General features: G+C 41.2%; 1 protein-coding gene across 2 annotated transcripts in view; it reads left to right on the forward strand.

Annotated features, from left to right (window-relative positions):
- The first annotated feature begins 312 nt into the window (after positions 1-312).
- The window catches only part of ctbp2l (C-terminal binding protein 2, like), a 79,107-nt gene continuing 55,457 nt past the window's right edge, over positions 313-23,962 (forward strand). For both annotated transcript variants that reach the window (XM_028430331.1, XM_028430335.1), the window contains exon 1: positions 313-578. The gene's annotated coding sequence lies outside the window, so the exon portion shown is untranslated. The remainder of the gene's footprint in view (positions 579-23,962) is intronic.

Raw genomic sequence — 23,962 nt, forward strand, 5'->3', positions numbered from 1 at the left:
AAGAGTGAGATATGTGGAGGGAAACCAAATTCTCTCATTTGACCACATCATTTGAGCTGCTAACCATGTGAGCAGAAGGTGTGTGTGTGTGGTGTGTGGAGGAGGAGAAGGAGAAGGGGGGTCTTCTTCTTCTTCTTCTTCTTCTCCTTCTTCTTGGTTTATGTCATTGGTTTAAACGACCCAAGACCCCGCCTTGATAAAAAAGGAGAGTTAGACACAGTGTGACTACAGCCAAAGAGAGAGGGAGAGAGAGAGAGAGAGAGAGAGGAGGAGGAGAGAGAGGGGGAGGAAAAAAAAATAAAGCAGTGAAACAGTTAGAGACACCTACTCGGCGTTTATGCTCGGCCGTATTCTAATAAACAAGGACTCGTTCCCTGTTAGGTTATCACTCCTCTATCCGGGTCGTTTTCTTCCCGTCTGCCGCTTTTGTAGCGCACGGAGGATTTAACAAGGTGGAATCAGAATTACTCCAAATCTTCACATGAAACATTTGTCCCCGAAGCGGATGATGCTGCCGCCGCCGACGTGTGCTTAAAAAAGTCGGCTTCTCAACTTGCGATTAGACATCATTCATCCAGGTAAGAAGGCTGCAGATACACACAAGCAACAACAACACGGATTTTAATTCAGTTTTGTTGAAGGGGGGGTTTCAAACGAGCTACAAGACCGGCTGCTGTCGGGTTTCAGGTCCGCATACAGCCTCTGACCATGTGTGTCCACCTTACTGCGCCATGAAGATGGGGAACGGTCGGGTGGGTTGGACACACAGGGGCATTATTTCTGACCACGGGAGAAAAAAAAGAAGCTGCTCTGTCAAACGTGGAATTAGCCCGCGTTTTCCCTCCTGTGTCTGCTCATCTATTCTGCAAAGAGACGCAGGGACTATATTGTTTCTGCACACACAGCAAGAGCCCCTACTATGGAGTGTCGGTTAAAAGAAAATAGGAAGTGCATTAGTAGTGAGTGTGTGTGCGTGTTGAAGGGTTGTAGAGTTGTGTAGCTGTGTTGCGCTTTCCAGCGAGGTTGTTCGCTCATAAATCCCCTAAATACCACACACTTGATCCGAATGAGTGAGTTTTTGTTGGCAGAATTGTGTTGTAGAAGACGTCATCCTGTGTAATCTTGCTGCTTAGCCTGTGCATCTTTAAAACACACACACACACACACACACACACACAAGTCATCACAAGGAAGCATATTTTCAGGCTGCATCACACAGCACACACACTGACCTTTCACATGTAAGAGGAGCTTTAAAGAAGATGACTACAGAGAAGTTTTTGCATTGCAGTTGATTCAGAGATCAAACACCTGCATCTGGTGACTTTTTGCCCTGAGGAATCTTACCAAAAAGGATGTTGTGGTTTAGTTGCAAATGAGTAAAAAGCTTTATCTGTTTGTAGTCTAAAATGAAACCAAAACGGGCCTCTGGTTTTCAGTGGGATGCCCCCTGTCACTGTCTCCTATAGAGCCTCCAGGATGTGTGCACCCTCTTTTGTACACTATGCTGCATTTAATCCAGGTGAATGTATCCTGTTTGTTGTAGTTGTGTATAAACTTGAAAAGGGAAAGTGTATCTTTGTGTTTACAGCCACTGTTGGGTGCAGACAGTGTATGAAAGAGCTGCTAATTGCCTTGTGTTAACTTGTTAATTACATACACTGAAGTTGTCTTACATATTATTGAACAAAATAATCTGCGGATTACTCTAAATATGACAACAGGACATGTGTTGGATTAATGAAGAAATATAATTTCTTATGATTAAAAACATCTTTGTCAGTAATTTGTTCTTGTCAACTGAGATGATTTTTTTCCTCCTGGCACAACACCTAAAAAGTAATCTTGATATAATCAATGTAAATTAGTTGATGCCTGCAAGCTAAGTAAGAGATGACCTTGGTGAAGCAGCTCTTTGTCTGTCTTATGGGTGCCCATGTGCAATGTATTGGACCAGGGAGGGTGTGTGTATGTGTGTGTGCCTGAAGGAATATAAGGCCACTACAGATGTGTGCAGTGTGGACATCTGCGTCAAGTAAGCAGTTAAGATGGTGGTCAGATCAGCTCAACAGAGCTCACTTGTCATGAAGCTCCATTAAACTACCCTGGTCACAAGTGCAGCAGGAAAGTGGTCACAACACTGAGCTGTATTCTTTATCCTTACATGCCAGGTAATTCACAGTTATCACTGGATAGCTTTTTTTCAGTCAGTTCTAAGAAACTTTTCAGGAAGTCCACAGTTTTTCCACTTACTTTCCCACATTGTGAGGCAGTGTTATCATTTAGAATGGGGACTGTCATGTTTCCACAAAGGAAATTGAACAGACTCAGTTAGCCGACCCCGTGAAGAGCCTGCCCTCTGCCATCCTCTCCCGTGTTGCCGAGCAGCACCCTATCACTCAAGGCAATTGAACGTCTCTGAGGGGACCTCTGTTAGCCCCGTGCAATATTTATTACCATCCATCATCCCGAGACTCTTCGCTGCACGGATGAATAACAGCAGCAGCTAAGTTCTGTGTTAAAAAGTTCCCTCGCCAGCCACCATTAGAAGGGATTTATGAGAGCAGCTTCTCTAGAAGTGCTGTGGATGCGAGACAGAGTGTGTTTCAGAGTCACAGTACACCCGCTGGGCTTTGGTAGCAAATATGTCATGGATAAAATTCTGACTGCTGCAGAGTTTTTCTTTTACACTTCAAGTGTGTTTCTTGTGAGGTTTTAGTGCTCAACCCAGTATAGTGGGACAACCTTTTGCTTCTTCCATTCTTCTATAGTTTTAAGTGTTTGATTGATAGATGAAAAAATGTAAGAATTTGAAGTTTAGCCCAAATGATACACCAGTCAGCGGCTATTACGGACTGATATCAGCCTCTCCCAGATAGGTACCAATATAAAGTGTTTAACAGAGAAAGATGCTCAGGGTAATGTACACATGTTGTCATCACATTATGTGTCCAGTATTGTTTATCTGACTTTATTTTGAATGTTTTTGGCCCTGTCTGCAGCACATAGCAGTGAATGCATCACAGCTTAGCAGACGGTTGTGTAGAGTCGAGGAGTGAAAGTTGCCAACTAGATTGTGATGTACAAAGCCATTTAAGGAAGGTGTCATCACATTGTTTGTCCAGTGCGGAGTGATCCAACTGTATTATTTAAAATATTCTGGGCATATTCTCTGAAGCACATGTAGCTGTAAAAAAGAATACATTGCTGGCTTTTTAATAGTGACAAGTCATTTAATAGCGATTATATGAATCTGCCCTAAAAATTACTGTAATATAACACTTGTACAAAGAGTCTAATTCTAATATGAACAGGTTACAAAGGCTACAGAGAAGTACCTCTCAGCCTCCTATGTATTTTTTTCTCTGTAGAATGTCTTTGTTGCTGCAGATATTATGATCTAATGTTCACTGTGGTTTTAATAAGGATCATTTCATGTAAAGATACTGTGCTGCTGTGCTGGTAAAACCTGTGTGTATGTCCTTTGAATGAGCGTGAGTGCTTGTTGTGAGAAAATTAGTATATCTGTCTGTACTCACTACCTCTCGATAGACTCTTTGATCCTGCAGAGATGAGAATGATTCTGTTGTTGTGGTAGCTTGTTTGTCAGGCTTGAAAACAATTGGATTGGATCTAGAAGTAGGTGAGGAAATAGGGACGGGGCAGCAGTGCAAGTAAACGCCTTACTGGGATTCTTTTAGGCCAATTTGAATATGTGTTTTCAGTTGGTCTCTGAAGGTTAAGACTTCTCTTTTTTTGCCTTCCTCAAAAGTGTATGATGTGACTGTGTTGAGCTGAGGAGCCCAAGAGCAACGGTCTTTATTTGAAGCCTGCCGAACACGCTCATTATCTCCAACCAAAGGCAAGATTGATTTAGCTAGAAAAAAAGAAGTAGAACTGTAAACTGATCAAGACAGTATTTCTTGCTCTTGGTCAAAGCAGATAACTGAGTGTATCTCAAGGTGTCATTACTCAGTTGCAGTAACTCTCTCAGAACTCCTCTAACCTTCAGAAATACTATATTGAAAAGATATGTCAAAGAAACAGTTAACTTGTCATGCCCATTTCTTTGCTTCTCTTTTCTCTTGAGGCATTCTGCATCTTCGTCTTTTCACCATGTTCAATTGTATGTGGTGTCAGGGGAGGTGGGAGGGGGACTATCAGATTTTTCTGCTGTCATTGCTTACTCCCCCATTGCTATAATTTCATTGACAGTAGCAGCAATTGTGTTCTCCGAAGCTACACAGGGGTAAAGGATAATTAGAGCCGTGGATGTCTTTTTCATGGTAACAGGGAAAGTGGAACCCTGTGCCAGCACTATTCTCAGTGCTACACAAAGAGACAAGATCCGGTGATAGGGCTTGCATAAGAGATCTACAGTATTCTCTAACACAAACAGATGTATTTTGCTCCTGCTGAAACTTGCACAGCCGGACTTCATGTGATGTCTGTGTTAGCTGGGATTTCTCTGCTGTTATTGGATTGGATGTGCTTTTACCTTGCACCACTCTAGTATCAGGGGAGGGAGCAACTGAGTGAGGTGGCTATGTAATAAAGTGGAAGTGCATTGTCTTTCAGGCATGTAAAAGGTCAAGTCATACTTGTACTTTGGCCCCTGTAGGCGATGTCAGACACGGTGTTGTTAGCGTTAAGGTATGATGTCGTCGGGCAAAGCAGCAGCACAGCAATTAGAGTTATTAATTATTTTCTTACAACTTAATACACTTTCGTTTAATGCATATTAATTGATGTGCTCCTGAGTCCACTCTCACATAATCCACCAAGGATTTCTCAAAGGCAAGCACAAAAGGCTTTTATTATCTTAAGGAGGAAGTGGTCTTTGGGGACGTAAAGTGCCCCCACTCAATTGTGTATTACATTATGAAACAGACGTAAATGAAATGAAATTACAACGTATCATCAGCACAGTGAAGGATCCTATTGAATAATTACCTCATCAGTGCCATTGTTGTAACGTCAGACTTGTTCTTTCGGATGTGACAGAGGGGCTTTTATGAAGTCCTTGTGCAAGGGAGTAAAAAGCAGTTTGAAGGTTAAACTGTGTGAAGGCCAAATGTTTGGGGAGGCTGGATTAATTTCATGTGCTATAATGTGATTTGCAGTATCTTCCCCCTCTCTTCTGCCCTTGCTTTCTTTGGAGATGTGTGAGTCTGATGAGAGATGAAAGCAGGGGGGGCTGCTGTAACTATCTCCTGCATTTATAAGTGTTTACAGGACTACTAAATGGAATTATGGGAGATGTTGCATGCTTACAAATTCCCCATCATTCCCAGACCTTGTCTCATTACTGAATACAAATTCGGAGGTTATTCCTCTGGTGCGCAGTAGATGAAAATTAGCTTTCACTCACATGCAAACACGGTCACATATATAAATACATACAACCGCGCATACACAGGATGGGTGGTGGTTCCAGGAAAATCACTGTGCATCATTAATTGTAGGGCAGGCTATGAAGGAGGGAGAAGGACCACCATGGTAACGGCGAGATCCCTCTCTGCTCTGTTGGCCTGCGAAGCCTGCAACACTTTATCACGCAGCATCTGTAGCTTATCGCTGTATATCTATTCAGTTGAGGAAACTGCTGGGTTGCTTCATTTTGTCAGCAAATTCAGATGTTTTCATAGATATGTGTGCATTTCATATAGCACCATTAACAGAGATAAATCTACACAAGGAAACCTCGCAGTGTGTATGCAATACAAGTAAGTGATAAAATCAGTGACTAAGATCACCACAGGTAGTGAGTGGGTGGAATGTAGCCTTGTGTGTGTGTGTGTAACACACACACACACACAAGGCTAGTGTAGCATCAAGATGCAGCACCATTAATGACTGAAAAAAAGTCATAAAGATTAATGCCTAAATTAAGACTTCAAAGATATTTTTGTGTTCTTTTATGTACAACAAAAACATAAAAAGTCTAGAACAGTTTTTACCAGATAAGGGGAAAAATGTGATTTCCCGGTCCACAGACGGGAAATCATGAGGAAATGTAAGTTTTAAATTTAAAGAGGAAAATTCAGTGTTTTCTGGATCTGCCTTCCTGCTCTTTTAATTTCAGTTCCAATTGTCACATAATTTTGAATTTAACTCGATTTAATTTGATTAACTCTAAACTCTAATCCTGAAAAAAAAGTGTTAAGTGTCGAATTTACCATGCACTCACACACACAGCAAGTACTGAGCTCCCGGTGCTTGTGTCAGTGTGGCATGCTCACTCTTGGAGGCCACATTGAGTCTTTTTTCCAAAATTAGAAAATACAAAGTTTAAGTTGTAATTAATCTACAGAAGAAGCTATTTTAGAATGAGATGGTAAAAAACTTTTTTTAGGAGAGCTTTTTTACTACCTATTTTTTATTTTTATTTTTTAAACGTCAGAGTGTTGAAAGTTAACTACACTGGGCTGTATTGTCAGCGCTGGGAAAATTCTCTCTTTTTGACAGCTCCAGTCGGCTGTGTACGGCTGGGTAAATAAACAACCTATGCATGCTTGGAAATCGGTTTCTCTCCCTTTTCCCTTGCAGTACATGCTGCTGTTATGTCAGTGTACAAACTGAATTTTGCTCCCATATTTTTTTTTTTGCTATTTGCAGGACTTGTCTGTGTCATGCTGCTGCTCCTATCTCCCAAACCTGCCTTTCCTTTTAGTGCTCTGTGCATTACTTTTTTCTCTTCTTCCTGCAAGCAGAAGCTAAATTTAATTGAGCTCAGTGTCATTTCCTACTTTGGCCACTTGTTAACTATATCATAAAGCACACACATGCACTTCAAATGAGATCGGATGGTATTGTTTGTAGAATGTCTTAAAGGAAAATGTTCTTTTTTAGTATTTTTCTGGCTAAAATATTTTTTTTAGCTTTGAGCAATCAGACAATCTTGAACAATGTTTTTTTTTGATGAGTCGTACAGATCATTTTATTAATTCCTTAGTCAGCTAGCCCCAGCCTGTCTCATGTTTCCTGTGGCAAGCCAGGTCACTGTGGTGGTGGTCATCAGTATGTTTCATCAGCCTTCTGCGGGTGAATAAAAATACTTAATATTGTACATTTAACTTCTGATAATATAATAAAATAAAATCTTAGTGTGAATTGGATGCTGGGATTTGAGCCTTAAGTTGAAGTGACAGACATAGTATCTAGGCAACCATATGCACTTGTAATCATGTGATCACAGGAGTTTAGCTAAACTGTGATCCAGATTGTGGTATGTAATTTTAGATCCCCTAATTGAGATAATTTAGCTGTGAAATATTCTCCAAATGTATACAATCTTGGCTCATAAACACCTTCTATTAGGCCTTGGTGTTTGAAATGCCCTCAAACTGGAATTCCTTATTCATATTTCACCTTCTATATGGAACCTATAGTAACACTGTAGCACTATTGTCTGACGTGCACTGCAGTCAGAAGGATGCCTGGACCAGGGCTGTTCTTTCACACATCCTTATCTCTTTTCCTCTCTTGCTTTTTCTTGTCCTCTGCTGCACGTATCCATCTCCATCCCCCCTTCTACCCTTGTGAAGGTCTCGCTGCTTATGTAATGTCTCTAAACATTTGTGCAGCATTAGGGGAAGTCAGGCATGCCAAAACTGTGCAAAACGTCCCTCTGTGCACCCCATAGAGGTGGGACAGATGGCAACCCTCATTCCCAGTCTTGTAAACTGCCTGTGACAGGAGAGATGGCATATACACAGCTGAACTAGGGCATCGCTAACTAACGCTTTACAGACAGTGGTGGACACAGTTGCATGCGCACTCATCAGCGACATGCTTATTATGGAGGCCATAAAGCCATCCCCAGTTTGATCCTCCCTGCATTGTTTTTAGGTTTAATTACAGCGTAGTGTTTATTGATTGCTGATTAAAGGAAAAGTTGATACACACTGTAAACACACTGTCGGCTCGCTCCACCTGTGATCCAGGTTCTGTCTCACCTATAATAAAGGCTATCAGATTCTCACATTAGATCATCCATCATAATGTTAAAGAAGGTGACCTGGAGTTGTTTTCTAATTCAGTCGTTAATCACCGCCTCAGCAGAGTGTCGGGCACTTTCACTTTGTTCCTCTTAACAACTCTCCGGGCAGAGTCCATTACTGAGTAAACAGTGAAACACAGAAGAAATGAATGAAGATGCCCGGCACAGAACCCCCAGAGGTGAGATCAAATGGCAGGCCTGGTGATGATGAGGGATGTTTATAGCTGGCACTCTATTAAGAGGAGCCTCTTCCCTGCTGGCTCATAATGAACATCTACCTTGTGAAATGGTTGTTCTGAAGCTTTTCCCTTCACTGAATTACTGGTCATTTTCATCAAAATGTGCCCTAATTGCTCTCAGTGGTGAGTCGGGGGAAGGGCCACTGATGGAGAGATTGAGTTTTAGGGTACCTTGGCAAGGTGACTGTCTTATGGCGACATTAGCCGTGTTGATTTGAATAAATCTCGACCACCATTTCTCCCTTTTGTATGTTAATGAAAGCCAGTTATGTCCTTGGAGAATGATGTTTTCAGGCCTGAACTCTTCTTCTTTTCTCTGTCTACACGGTAACGCCTCCTCCAGATGTCCCCCACTGCGGGAGGCTGTGAGGCACATGCAAGAAGCTTACCACTAAGCACGCACACACAAACACAAACATGCACACTCTCAAATAACCTCTGGGGGCAGCCACTTTGTCTGACCTGTTACGAAATATGACTGTATGGGCCGCAGAGCATAAGTATGTTGTTTCCATCAAGATGAGAGTTAAATATTGCTGACAGAAAGGGCAGTGAGTGTTTGTGTGTGTTGGAGGGAAAGGAAAAAGCATATCAGAAAGGAGAATGTTTTCGTAAATCACAGACAATGTACCATCTGCACACGGCGGGGTGTATGAGCGACACTGGACTACTGCTGTGAGGAACTATTGCATTGTTATTAAATGGCTGTTGCCTCACTGGCAGCCATATTAAAGCCTCAGATCCTGTGCCTGATGCAAGGCAACGGAGAGGAAAAATTAGGAAAAAAAACAGTCTGGCCTTCTGGACATGTAGACACGATGTGGCACAGATTAGATGATGGCAGCGAAAACTTGAAAATCAAAACAGAAGAGGCTTTTTTTTTCTCCTGCTCCAGTAAACCCTCTTCCTCCCTGTTTCCACCCACCACCTCTACTTGCTCAGCATCTTACACAGCACAAACTATAGCTTCTTTTTTCCACACATGCAATATATTAAGAAATGCAGTTTTAGCAATTCAATCCATACCAGGTCATCTAGTTGGTATCAGATCTTCTTTCTCTTTTTACATTAAATTTTCCTTTATGCTCGCTATTTTCACTCATGAAACTCCCCCAAGCAGTTCATCTGCAAAATTAATTTCATTTTGCACTTGCACTTATAAGATGTGTCTCCCTCTCTCTCCATGGCTGAAGAGTCTGGATCCACTCCTGCCATAGCAGCGTGTTGACTTATTGATGCTATGTGGCCTTTGTGCATGTCGAACCAGTGGCAGACATGTGGCAGTGCATAAAATGCCACTGAAGAGTAAGAGTTGATTAGCTCCTCTTGCGCTCCCTCATCTCATCGCCTCACACTCAGGGCAGTAAAATGACTCTTGAGATTGCAGACTCTGCTAACAGTTTCTTGTTAACTTTCTTTGTGCCAGAGGTTATTACAATTATGTAGAATGTGAATGCATAGTCACTACATTGTCTCTGACCTATGCCAAGCTTCCACTGCAGCGCCTGCCTGTTACTGAGGGTTGAAATATGTATTAAGTTTTTTTTCGTTCCTTTTGTCTAAATGTTTTTTTATTACCTGCAACAAACTTCAGAGTAGCACTTGACAGATTCATTGGTTGGCCGATATAACCTGTGACTCAGTGTTTACTGTGCTCCCAGCACTGTCTGCAACACAGGTAGCAGAGTAGACCACATGTTTGCAAGATGATGGTGCTGATTTAAGTCATGTCTTTCTTAAGGCAAAGCACAGTCTGTATATACATAATTTTGTGCCTGCACCACATTTTTTTTTCACTTTTTGTAATTTGTAAACCGCAACCTTTCACAAAAGTGTTAGATCATTTTGATGTTCACAAAACAAAAGATTAAATTAGTTGACTATTTAACGTGATATCAGACTGTGTAACCTACTAACTAGTATGGTTAGAGACTGGAAAGTTGGTGCACAGTGACCCCATTATGTCCACTTTCATTGTAAAACTCTGCCCCTGACAATGTTGCATGTAGGCTACTTATCGTGTGTCTGATTTTTTTATTTTTTTTAAATGATCAGCCCCAAAATTTGATGTTTAGTGTTTTTACATTTTACATTTTCAGCTGCCCTTTTTTCTAAAAATGCACAGATTTTTGCCAGTGATATTATAAGGCCAATATCTGGTGATACAGTTGTGTTGCCTGTTATATCATGTGTCCCTGGTTTGATTTTTCTTGGTTTACCTGTTTTTTCAACTAAGAAAAAGCAGGAAAATTACTGGCTATTTTCTGGTAATAATTGTATAAATTGCAGATAGTAATGGGCTAGGGAACTGATTTCTCATCAGGTATCTGTTAAGCAGCATACAATGCTAAATTTTTAGACAGATGTAGTGTTGTAGCAGAACTTGATTGAGGACATCGCAGGGTCAGACAGAATCTGGTCGAAGAGATAAGATGATGATGATTTTACAGGAAGCAGTTGAGAAGAAAACTACAAATAAATAATTCCCTGCACTGAAAAATAAACACAGGTATGAATGCTGAGCAATACTTGTAAAATGTGGAGTCAAGATTATGTTCTTCTTACTCCAGCTACTGTGCAATGGGTGAATTTACAAATGTCCATAAATATGCATGATGCTCTTGAACTCCTCTGTTTTTCTGACAGAAGTTTCCAAGGGCCAGATTTTTTTGGATGCCGTCATCTTGTTTGACAGAACCTGACATTTGGAAAGGTCTGTGAGAAGGATTTGTTTGTGACAGCTTCAAATTACAGTGGCATAGAGGGAGCGGGAGGACAGGGAGGGATACAGGGATTGAGGAAGAAAATGGCTCCTACTTATTTAAATGTCACTTCAGCGAGGTGAATGTGTAAGCTCTTCTTATTTTTCAAGCATTACATGGGCATTTCTCACAATGGGAAAAAAAAACATTTCTTGCCATCTTTTATTCTGTGTGTGTCTCTCTGTTTGGCTTAGTTATTGGCAGGAGGCTTTAAGCCTTGTGAAGCTTTGCCAGCATCTTGACAGTAACCACAAACCATTTAGTTGTTTGTTTTGTGTAGGTAGTGACTGAAGGACCAATTGCTCAGGCCCTGTTTGGATTTGAGGTTTATTATGGACTGTATGTATGCAGTGGTATAAAATACATATTAATTTTAAGGCTCTCCCACTCTCCCTCCAAGTGCAGGAACAAGGCAAAAGTAAGAAAGAAATGGCTTTGAGTACAATCTGGGGGAGGAAAGCAGGCAAGGAAAATAACCGATAAGTGTGCTGCAGTTTCTTTATATCCAGAGTGATTTCTCTTATGTAACAACAGGTTTTTTTCAACAAAGGCTGTCAGCACTCAGTGCACTTATGAGTGCATGGGGGGATCTGCCTGTCACTGACCTTTTTAATAAGAATGAGATGACCAAAATGCACTAAGTGTCCCTCAGTGGTGATAGCTGAATGTCACTCAAACTGAGGCGAGACTCTCATACTGAGCTTCCAACAATAGTGAGGAGGCAGGGAGTGCAGAGCCCTCTATCTCTTTTCCTTGACAAATAGCTGATGACACTGCTGGATTAAGTCCTCACAAGTCATGCCAGCTGCTGGAATCAGATGACAAGTACCTCCACATCAACATGTCTTAATCTGTTTCAGATGCTTCCACCTTCATATACAACAGGAACATTTTTCCCTCACATGGGCGCTGGCTGCAAAAGCCAATAAATTATGTGACTTAAGTGACGCCTGAGTTTGACAACTGCTCTCCTTAAAGGCATTTGCCCTTTTGCCTACTTTTTTTCCCACTCTGTCCTCCTGCCATGACACATTTTACTGAAGAGCTGTCTGTGAGTGCACCGCAAGAACCCAAGCTGTTTCCAAAACTTGAGTTCCCACATTAAGGAAATAGAGATTCTCGAAATCTGCTTCTGCAAACACAGCATCTATTTTAACAGAGGCATTTCCCATAATTAAACTAATGCATAGGAAAGTATGCTGGGGTGGCTCCCCTGATTAATGGAGCAATTACATAATCCATTACACTGAATTATGAATGTGCTAATGATGAGCTCATGTTGGGTAATGATTCCTGGAGTTTGCTTGTGTAAAATATGAAAAGGGAAGCAGGGAGGACTGTCTGTGTTTGCAGATGTTCCTTTAATCACTAGGAGGTAAGGCTAAGGAGGGAGGAAAAGAAATGTGTGACTTCCTGTGGAGAGTGGCAGCTCCACCATCACGGGTCATTGCTTCCTGTTGTTGAAAGAACGCCTCCTACTGTTCCCACTCTGACTGGAGATTTGACTCTTGAGATTGTGGGTCTCCTGCTATTAAATACTACAGGTCATACAAATCTAAATTAGTGTTTTATGTAATTTTATCATGGGAACATAAAGTATGCAATTAAGATGGCGAAAAAGGCAAAATCAAGGATGACAGTTGGTCGACTGTTGTAATCTTCTGGGCCGAAACTGTGACTGGCATTAAAGCTAATTTGTTGTTCGCATTCTTGTTCCTGGTGCAGCAGGCACTAGATATGGCTAATAGCATGTGAAGAAAAGGTCAGTAATTTGTAAAGTAAAACCAGCTTGATGCTAAGATTGCAATCCATAGGTGTAAAAACGGTCAATTATAGCTTATAAGAAGTTGAACTTTCTATCTTTCTTTCTATGATTTTCTGCTAAGTTTATTTTCACATTTGGATCTGTAAACATTGGTAATTCAAACAAGCTGCATCTTAAATATTGTGTGCCATTTATGTCTAAAATGTTTACTTCAAATGCTTTACACTCCTCTTTTGATTTCTCATGGGCTAATAGAACCCCTTTTCTGGTCAACTTGAACTTCTAATCATGCCAAGCTGACTTCAGGTTGTCTTATAATATACTCTTGTTGCACCCTTTGCACTTGACCAGTGGGGGTTGAACCCTGAATAGAACTACTTGGTACTAACGACAGACTTTGTCAACTCTAGGTTGCTGACGAGCCCTTTTGAGTAGCTGTGGGAGGCTTCAAGGTTGTCACTGTCATAGTCCACCTAAACCTCCAATACAGGCAAAGAGGAGGAGAGAGTGGAGGTGAAGACTGGTGGGCAGTTAAGCAAGCAGGAAGCTCCTGATGTTAGCTAACACCTGCCTGTTGATGTAATTAAAAAGAGTGTTACATAAAGAAAACTTAATTATCAGTGTAGATTAATACCCATATTTATTTCTGTTGTGAAGTTTGAAGGGATTGATTCACTTTTGGTCAGCCCCCAGAGATCACAGGGGGAACTGCAGTTTTTAACATTTGTGCACAGGCTTTAATTCTCAGCCTTGGAGGTTGGATGGAACCTGCCTGTCATGGTTTCGGCAGAGATATACATAGATGGATAGGAAGATTGATCATACACGTGTACAGGTGTATACTACTGGCTTGTATCCTTTCTGCCATGTACAAACAATGAAGCAGAAGGTTAGAAAGCTCTGCGCTGCTGTCATTTTTGAGCAGTCTGGTGCTCTTCTGTGCATTCTTTATGGAGTGAGGCAGATGGCACTTGCTGAGGTCACCTAACACTTCAGACTTTATGACCACCTGTCTTTGAAGCACAGTCATTTCACAGTTTATCTTGTTTGATAAAGAACATTGATCTACTGTGTATTTTTGTGACACCTCTAGAGAACCAGATTTCAATAAAAAAAACAAAAAAAAAAGTTTTAAGTGGGCCCTCATGCCCTAGTTACACTTAAGGAGCTATTTTCCTCAGAGTGCATTATATGGCGTTAGGTATAGGAATTACACAAGTACTTTTTATGCACTGAACCTCTTTAACTCACGTCCAGTGTTTTGAGCTTACTGTGGATGTCTGCGTTAGATCTGGTTCATTTGAAGTTCAGTGTGAGTCCATTCTCTTAAGTAAACAAACCAGCCAGACTCCCAGCTCTCCACAGAGGACACTTATCAGCTTATCTCTGATAGAAAAATTGTCTTCTTCCCATAGTGTGAAATTTCTGTCTGCACTTTCTTAAGGTAACAGCCTTTAAAAGAGACAGAGGTGTACTGCGTGTTATCTGGTGCAGGGAAAAGTCACTTCAACATTTAACGCTAGTAAATGAATTTTGTCTGTACATTTTATGGGGGAAACAATTGCTAAGCGGAAAGCAGAAACCTTATTTAGCTTCAAATGAAGCAATAAAGTTTGTGGAGAAGTAGGACTCCTCTCCAGGTAGTCTGGGAACATTATAAGAGGGTTTATGATCAGTTTGTGTACGTGCAGGACTCATTACAAGCATCTGTTGGCTATTTTGTTAATTTCTCTGGGTGTTTGTGTGTGCAACCATTTTTCACTTTTGCATCACGCAGTCCATATCAAATCAAAGTTGATGCCATCACATCAAGCAAAAAATATAGTGTACTCGAGATTAAATAGTAAGTGAGATGTTGAAAGGATTTTAGTTTTCCTTGTTTTTAACAGCACTGTCATTTGTCTGTTGGTCCTCCATTCTGGACCCAGGGCCACCATGTCTGCCTTGTTCTGCTCTGCTGCTTGAGTTGGTCTCATCTGAAATGTGATCAGTTGGCACCATTAGGTTCTGGACCGGGTGCTATTGAAGTCCTTGGTCTCCACGGATTGGTCCGAGGAAGGAGTGAGTGACGCCATGTAGTGAAGTCTGCTGGGACTGCAGCCATGCTGCCTTGTTGTTGTGATATCACAGACTTGTTTACCATGTTCTCTTCTTGCTTCCATTGTACACTGAACAAATTTGACATGTTAGATAGCAAGTGGATTATGTAATTGCCAGTGCAGCACACAGTTATGCCTCTGCACATTTTATTTCATTTCACTCACTTTGTTATTAATGATCTGAGAGAAATTTCACATTTTCTGCTTCTCTCTCAACTCTTTGCCGCTAACCCAGTTGCCATTCTACATTTTACTCATAGAATGTACAGCAACCTGGTAATTAAGGGAGGATGTGTGCACTCCAATACAAAATGTATGCACCTTAAAATGAGAGGGTTGTATTTAACCATTTTGCACGTGTATGTGCAAAATGTGTATATATATATATATATATATATATATATTTTGACAGGATGATAAAAGGATTATGCTACAGAACTTGTTTAACAAATCAGAAATGTAAAACCATGTTTGAAGTCTACAGATTGTGAGTGTGTATGATTTAGAAAAATATCACTGCCATCCTGTGATCCCAATGGCTTTGAATGACTTTAGATGGGGGAGGATACCAGAAATAATCTAATGTTAAATAATTCTTATGTGTTTGAGAGCAGCTTAGCAGATCTGACAGTGATATTTAGAAGAAGATTGTCTGAGTTTGTGTGCATGTCCTCATGACCTGACTTTGCCATTTGTCATGCCTGATTTGTGAGTGTATGACGTGGCCATGCTATGTGATTCTTTTACCCCAGTTTATGTTTCTCCTGCAATTGTGAAATAGATGTCTCTCTTTTTTTCCATCTGTTACACATACAAAGATCTGTTTCTGATAAATGTTAGCTGCCTGGCCTCCAGTAATGCTAAGGGCAAACACAAAGGTTGCTGGTTGTGACACTCAAGTGACATGAAACCGATGTGTAGAGATAGGAGCGAGATCTGATTTAGATACCTGTTTGGAGGATGTGGCTCCTGTTTTTATGATGCATGTTTTACTAACCTGTCTGCTTTGCATAAAATCAACGTGGCTGCCTGTCGGTGTGTTGCTCTGTAATTAACCTGCGTAAGCCTGAAATGGGCGCCCTCTGAAAGGCTTAATTAACCTGTGCCTCTTGCTCCCATGACCTCCACTAAGAGACCATGATACTTCACATACTTTGTACCCCCACACAGAGCTATCAAAGCTGAGTTTTGTATAAAATTATACAGGTCTTTACCTTTCATTTATTTTTGATGTAGATGGTTGAGTATAACACTGAAAGAAATCACAAGTAATGACGTGCCTAACATTTTGTGGCTACAACTCAGTGGAATGATTTTATGCTTCTTTATATATACTGTGCTTTAATTGTTTTTTTATTTAAAAATTCATAGAACATAGTAATAGAGATTCGCTAGTTGGTTGCAGCAACAAAAGTCAGGTTAGTTTTGTCAGGTAAGGACACAGTATAATTTCATGCCCCACCTCTTCTCATCCTACTGAAATTAAGTTGTCTCCTTCTTGTTTAGTCAGCGTGATGTTGAAGCTGCATTTTTCTCCACATCAGCATGCAGCTCTGAAAAAAATCAGGACCCAGGGGACTTGGTATCTGTAGGTGTTTGTGTGTGGACAAAGAGTGAAAGAGTGGGAGAGACTGCAAAGCTTGTCCTGCCTTCAGTTGGAGTAGCCTGCGTGTATGTGTGTCATCTCATGAGTGCAACACCAGCTTGGCCCACTTCTGCCTGACCGACTAGACTCATGCAGCTCATCTGGGCTCTTCCCTTTTGTCTCTTTTGTTTAATTTGCTCTCCTCCTACACTCCCTCCCTCTCTCTCTCTTCAGTGTGTGAGGTCCAGTCGTCCTGTCCTTTCTCGATAGTCTGAACAGAACATCCGATGCTTATGAAGGTGTAGAAAGTCCCAGGTGAATCGGGCAGAAGGTATTAGCTCACAACCAGCCCCTATGACATGACCACCCAGCTCAGATCCTCACACACACACACAGCTCCACACCAGTGCCCACACGCACATCTAGGTCAGTCAGACAGTGAAAAGAGAAGAAAGGGGAACCTTTACCCTATATCATGGCAGCTATATTTTCACAGACTGCAGGGGCTCTGAGACCTGTGTTACACAATATGGTCTCCCCTCTCATCTAAATCACAGTCACAGATGATACATGATGCTTGACAGGTATGAAGGCTCTCAAAAAAAAGTCGTAAAATCAAAGACTGAAAATGTTTGTCTTGCTGCACTGATGAAGTTTGCATCACAGTAGATCCAAATATTTGATGAATACAAAATTAGGTGTCAACTTTGTAGAAGCAAGGTGTAACAATACTTGATAAAGCACAAGAGGGCCTAACCCAAATCAGGAATATCTCAGTTTTTTGGCCATTGGAGCCAGGACTAGTTGTGAACAAATCATTGTCATCCTGTTTTTGCTCTCTTCCAACTCCCATAATATGTCAACCTGCTGCATGCTCCAACATCACTTTTCTACTATTATGTTGTTCCTGCTGAGCCAAAAGACAAGTACAAATTACTTTTAATCCCAACAAGCAACTCTTTTCACACTATCACCTGACACATTGCTATTACAAATAGAAATGGTTCTTTAAAAAAATGCAGTAAATAAATATAGGTGATTTCAGAATTGCTTGTTTCCAGTTTGACAGTGTGAAGGTTACTGGTTACTAGGTGGCAGCTCAGCAAGACGTGTGTTCTTTCCATCAGGCGTTGGATTCATGTTGATGTCTCAGTGAAGGAGAGCATGTGTCAATCATTCATGTGAGCAGGTCCTGAGAAACAGCACAGAGCAAGTGCAATTATATTATCTTCTACTGCCAAGATTTGTGGCATCTGGAGGATAAATGTCACAATGGGATATGTCTTAGTCTTTTTTTATGAATAACCCTTTATTAACATTTTTTACAGAAATGTCTGTATTTATGTTACTTTGTACCTAGCTTGACTCCTGTTTTTATGTGATGTTACACATATGTATCTATCTTCATGTTTCATCATAGAAGTCCCGCCCCACCACATTCCATATGTTTAGACTGTCTTGCATTTGGTCTGAAGAAAGCTAAGAATATTTCTTTTGAAATATTTTTTTTTTATTAAAAAGGAAGGTTTGGCTGTGTTCTGGGCTGGATTCCATTTGGAGGGTTCATATCTTACAAATTGGTAATTTATAGTCTTTAGCCACTTTAACTTTAAAATAAATGCAATCTCTCTATGACAGTGCAGTTATTTTGCATCTTAAACTTGACCATTGAGCAATCAATTTAAACCAAATATTGTCCAATAACAAGCACCCCTTATATAATGTATCAAGTTTAATTTTGAGATATTTAAAAGTTGCAAAAAAAGTAAAGCTTTATGCCTAGATATGGCATCAGCAGCCCACACACATCACTGCATAACTAGGAGACAATGTCAGAATGATGGAGACTGCAGACACATCATCGTCTGCCTTTGTGTGTTTGTGTGCGTTGCCTCCATCCAGGGCCTTCCCTGTGCCTGTGGCCAAAAGTGTCACTCTGGGCTGCGGTGGGTTCATTATGCCATTATCTGCCTCAGGCCTCAGTCCATTTGCTGGGCAGGGAGTGTGACGAAGCCCTTTCACAGGGTCACCCTCCTTCTGGAGGGCGGTCAGCTAGAGTGTGTGTGTGTGTGAGAGAGAGAAAGAAGAAAGAGAGAGAGACAGAGTGCCCACCGTACACTTAAACAATGTATTTGACACTAATCATGATTTAGCAGAGGATGTGAGCTGTGTCGCGTTTTGTAACCACTCCATATATGTAATTTGCTCTGATCCACATTGTCTGCAGTTGAACATGTCTCATACAGACAATGTACAGATCACAAAGATGGATTCACTGTTTGCTCAGCTACAAAGTGTAGGCTGTAAGTATAGCTTGTCAAGCAACCTAAATCAAACCTAATGCAGTATCTGTAATTTAAGAATGCACAGCCAGGTGATATTCAGCACTGTTTTGTATCTCAGTGCAGGAGGGGTTAATCCATCAGAAAGGAGTGTTCTTGTGTAGCAGAACTATATTCCCTAGGCCTTTACCACCCATCTATTGCCTGAAGAGAATGGCCAGCTTATTGTCTCTGCATATTAAAAACTACCTTGAGAGGTGGCAGGCAAGGCCTCAGGAGGATGCAGATAGCAGGGGAACAAGCATGAGTTAAAAGACAGAAACTGGAAGGGAGACCAAGGAGGGTGGGTTCTTTTTTTTTTTTCAAATAAATGATTAACTAAATACATTCCCCATTCCTGTCCAGTTTGAAAGAAGGGCCAGCTTTGATCTCCAGGGCCTTTGAAATGATCTGAGGAATGAGAGAGAGGGAAGTAAGGGAGGGGTATGTGTAAGTAGGTGAGCCAGGGACAGGAAATGCCACGCCTCCCTGCCTGCAGAGGGGAGACATCACAGGTGTAGAGAGAGGAGGGAGGGAGAGTTGTGGGGAAGAGGGAAAGTTTGGAGAGTTAAGCTTTTTTGATGCCAACTGGGGTACTGGGAGTAGTTGTTGAGCAGAAAAGTGAGCTGTTTGAAGGCCTCTGTGTGGATATGGCCAGGGATAGATTAGCTTCCCTGCCTCCCCAGAAATCAATGGGGCAGCAGATGTCTCTTCCCCTCTCAATAGCAAACTGGGCTTCCCTTTCTCACTACAGGAAGGCAAGAGTACCACTGAATGTAAATCCCATATCTTATTGGCTCTGCCATGCTTGGCGGCTCCTCTAAAGAGCATGTTGCTGACTGAGACGAGAAGGCTCTGAGTTCCTCCTTAGGATTTTCCTTCTTCCACAGGTGTGCACGGGTGTAGTGGCCTTGAGTTCTAACCTTGTGTATGGTCATTTATCTATGTGATTTACTGATGTGGCTTTTCTCACCTTGGTGCAAATTGCATTCATTATTAGCAACGATAACTAGAGCAGGTTTGGTTACTGCCTTTAACTGTGTGTACAAAAAAAGATTATTTCGCCTGTGTTGTGTTGTGAAAGTTTGTTGTTAGTGCAGAAATGTGCTGTAGCATTAAAGCCTGGAATGCCTAACTGCAGTGGTGCAGCAGTACGTTAGACTGATGACTGCTGTGGAATTACTGTATGTACTGTACTATATGCAGTTGTTAGAATTTATTTGATGTTAGGATATAATGTAGTCCCTGTACATTCAGCAAAAAAATGTGTATGTAGGTGTCCTATTTTATCAATAATAATAATTATTATTTTTCCTTAATATCAGGGTGTAGATTAATGTTATCCATTTTGTTGGTAACCAGGGCGAGGACAAAAACTGCTGTTTTTTCTTCAGGAAAGGTCTGAATAAGGTGTGTGTGTGTGTGTGTGTGTATCTGAGAGAGAAAGAGTGAGAACTTTTGTATTAATATCACATTATTATGCAGAAATATTTAAGACAATTCACATTCATTTAATCATAGCTGTGCAAAGTAGCCAGCAGCTACAATCAGTACCACACTGCTGTTAAAAACAGAATTGCTACCATGTTAAACAAGAATTGACTTTTATGACCTCATCTGGAAATATTTATTATTCAGTCAGCCTAATATTTCACCAAAACTCCTCTGCCTTGCATCAATGACAGGCTGCCCTTGTTATTTTTGTAGCAGGAAACGTTGGCGTTTTACCAAAGCCACCTGATACTTTTCATTTTGCAGCATGTTGGTTGTTCTGTTGGAGTACTTTCCTAGCGCCTCTTTTCCCATGAGGCCTCTGGATCCTCACTTTCATTAAAGTTGTTTGTAGAGTCTCTCAGCTTCGGTGCCTCATAAAACAAACTGCTATGATGAAAATATCTGAAAAAAACACACAATCCAATGCAACTCCTCTGTTTTATTAGTACATGCACACCAAGGCAGACACACATACACCACTGTGTTTGTTCAGGTTCTAATGAGTCCCAGTAGCAGCGGTTTGATTTTTATTTTCTCCTCTGTCTAATTTGACATGCTTCAATTGGGCTGGGTCCCTCTCACACTGCAGACCTCAAATCCTCCATGCAGGGGCCTAATGAATCTTCTCCATGTACACAAACAAAGGACAAACAAAACAGTCGCTTCCTTGAGCACGTAGTTGTCCTAAACATGTCAATCAATCACAGCAGCTTGCTTTAATCTACTTTTTCTACAGACAAAAGAGTTATTACTCACCCATGAGAACAAATCAATCAGGGTTTTCCCTTGCATAGTAAGGCTTACGGCGCTGCGTCTAATTATTTTTGCAGAGTGCCTTAAGCTAAATAGGCATTTAAAAATATGTGAAGAGAGTGGTTACCAAAAAAACATGGAGCTGGAGGGACGCTGTCAGATGCTGGTCTCGTTGAGATAGGCTAGCCAGTGTGTTAGCATTGGAGCAAAAGTTTTAAAGAATGCACATCAGCCCAGTGAGGCAAGTGCTAAATGTTTGAAATTAAAGATAGCATCACTGGTGAGTGAATTAAGAGTGAATGAACATTGGCGTTTGCTTTGTAGCTCCTGCAATAGTAATCATTCTCTATGAAATAAACAATTAACTGTCTTTATTTTAACTAATGATGTGGGTAATGTATAATAGAAATTAGTGCATTTTTTTTTGCTTTCTAGCCTTTGAAGAAATGAAATAGAAAAAAAAATCTCATTATATGAAATAGGGCTGAACGATCTATCGTTTTAGACCGAAAATCGCGATCTCAGATGACGCAAAAAAATCGTCAAAGCCGCGATTTTTTGCACTGCTCCTAACTGAATCAGGTTTTGTTTTGTCAAATGCTACGGCTGAAAATGAAAAGAAAACGGAGGAACTGGTCCCTAAAACGAACTCCTTTATGTTCGGTGCTGTTTCTGCCGGCAGCCGCAGCGCGTCTTCTAAGCCTGTGTCTGTGTGCGCGCGCGACGTGAGTCGCAGTGGAAGGGCCGCATGTAAATGCTACGAGCACGTACGCGTCCACCTCTCTGAACATTACCAGCTCCTTATATTCAGGTTCGCTGCTGTTGTGCCGTCAGCAGCTCTTCTACACCTGTGTGTGTGTCGCGTGTGTGTGTGTGTGTAGTGTGTGTCGTGTGTCGCGCGTGTGTGTGTCTGTGTAGCGTGTGTGTGTGTACATCAGATGCAGATAGAGGCAGCAGCTAATGACGTCACCAAAACAATAACGCAGGCATTTGATGAAGAGGCTCCATATGAGGACTCTAGTAAACGGTGGACAGAGCTGACAGCAGCAGCTCCGTTTGTCCTTAGACATGATTCCCATTAAAGTTTGATCATTTGTTCTAAATCACATTGAACTTTAAGAGTTACTTAAGTCTCAATACTGTATTTACTGTTTAACCTTAGGAGGCACACTTCAGTCTGTTTAAATGACTGTTGAATAATACTTTACAGAACTACATCAGTCTTCTTTTTAACCTATTTGAAATAAAACTTTATTTTGTTCTGTAATTGTTATTTAAATTTTCATGTTTATTAAAACTAATACTGAGTGCACGTTATCAGAGTTTACTTTTAGATCTACTGATAGTTTTTGAGAAGTGACAGAGTAGCTACCTGAAGTCATTTACACAGAAACATGTTTGACATGATTCGAAAAAAATCATGGATGAAATCGAAATCGCAATATTTGCCAGAAAAAAATCGCAATTCAATTTATTCTTAAAATCGTTCAGCCCTAATATGAAATAAATACTTGCAGAAATAATAGATTTGGTAGACTTTACAACAAACAAAAATATGGCAATTATAGAAAACACCGTTCTTCTGGACCTGAGCCTTTTCCTGTGGAAAACCCTGTCAGTCCTCAGATTGCTTACGTATTGGTTTATGCTTACAACTGGCAGAGCTCCCTCTTGCTTTGCTCCGGCAGGGTGAGAACATTAACTATTGTACTTTTCTGCCTAGGAAGGTGACATGAAGAACAGTGAGTAGAGCCTTGCCGGTCTCCAAGGGCTCTCCATGTTGAGGTTCGGCAGTAATTGAATCGGGGCTTTTGCTGCCCACAGAAGACGATGTGAGTGAATTGTCTCGGATAGTTTATAGGGTAATAAACTCCCTGCACACCAACACCTGCCAGCTGCGCTCAGCTTTGACCAAAACAGTCTATTTAATACCTCCCGCCGTGCACCTGCAGCCCACCCGTAACGGTCAGCGTGCACCTCAATTACACCAATCAGCATAGCCAATAGACAGTATCTCTTTCTGCTGGCTGGATGCTCCTGAAAGTTATGATTGGGCTAATTAAAATCTTGACTCAATTAGCCCTACATTGTTGACCTTGTTTGCAGGTTAGGATGCTGTATCTTAGCCTAAATGCAATTACTGCAGCCATTTTCTCTTATCTGATCTCCTCATCTGCTTGCCTCAGCCACTGATGAGCACTCAGTCTTGTTAAAGTGTTTTTTTTTTTCCCTTGGACTTCCTCTTCTCTCCACAGAAAAAACAACTTCTGTCTCTTAAAAGGAGTGGGTGAGGAGTAGGTGGACAAATGGATGCAGCGCTGATGGCTTTGTCAAAAAAGAGTGTTCAGAACATTACAGTCTGTTTACTTGAGCCAGGTTTGGTCTGTCTATAATGTGCAAATGTGAAAAATGTTGGGACGAAAATGCTAATTACACCCCTGACAAAACTGCACCTTTTAAAAATGCTATTATTGGGTGAGCATGCATCTTCTCTCTGCTTTCGGGTATTAATAAGGAATCGCGCATTAACGGGAGTCAGCAGTTTCCCGTGCAGCAATCTCATTACATTTACAGGGAAGGGATGAAGAGCAACAAAAAAAATTAATTGGAGGCATGCGATAGTTAGGACAGGAGCCTGGGCAAGGGCAGAATAAATCAGAGGTCCATTTGACAGCTTTATGGCACTGGAGAGAGAGAAGTGGTTGACTTTAATGGGTGGAGATAGAAATGTTGGGTTACTTTATTTTTTTCCTCTTTCTCCTTTTGACATCCCCATCCCCTTCCCCCTCATCAGCTTAGACACACAGCCCCCCTCACCCCTGAACTATTTGGACTGGCTTGATATATGGAGTTAATTCAGCCTGCTCTCTGCAGTAATTCATGCATTTCATGCATTCAGTGTAGTGCAGACATGGTGCAGGGTGGGATTGTTAATTTTCTGT

The sequence above is a fragment of the Parambassis ranga genome, chromosome 19 (genome assembly GCF_900634625.1).
Source record: "Parambassis ranga chromosome 19, fParRan2.1, whole genome shotgun sequence".
Taxonomy (NCBI): domain Eukaryota; kingdom Metazoa; phylum Chordata; class Actinopteri; family Ambassidae; genus Parambassis; species Parambassis ranga.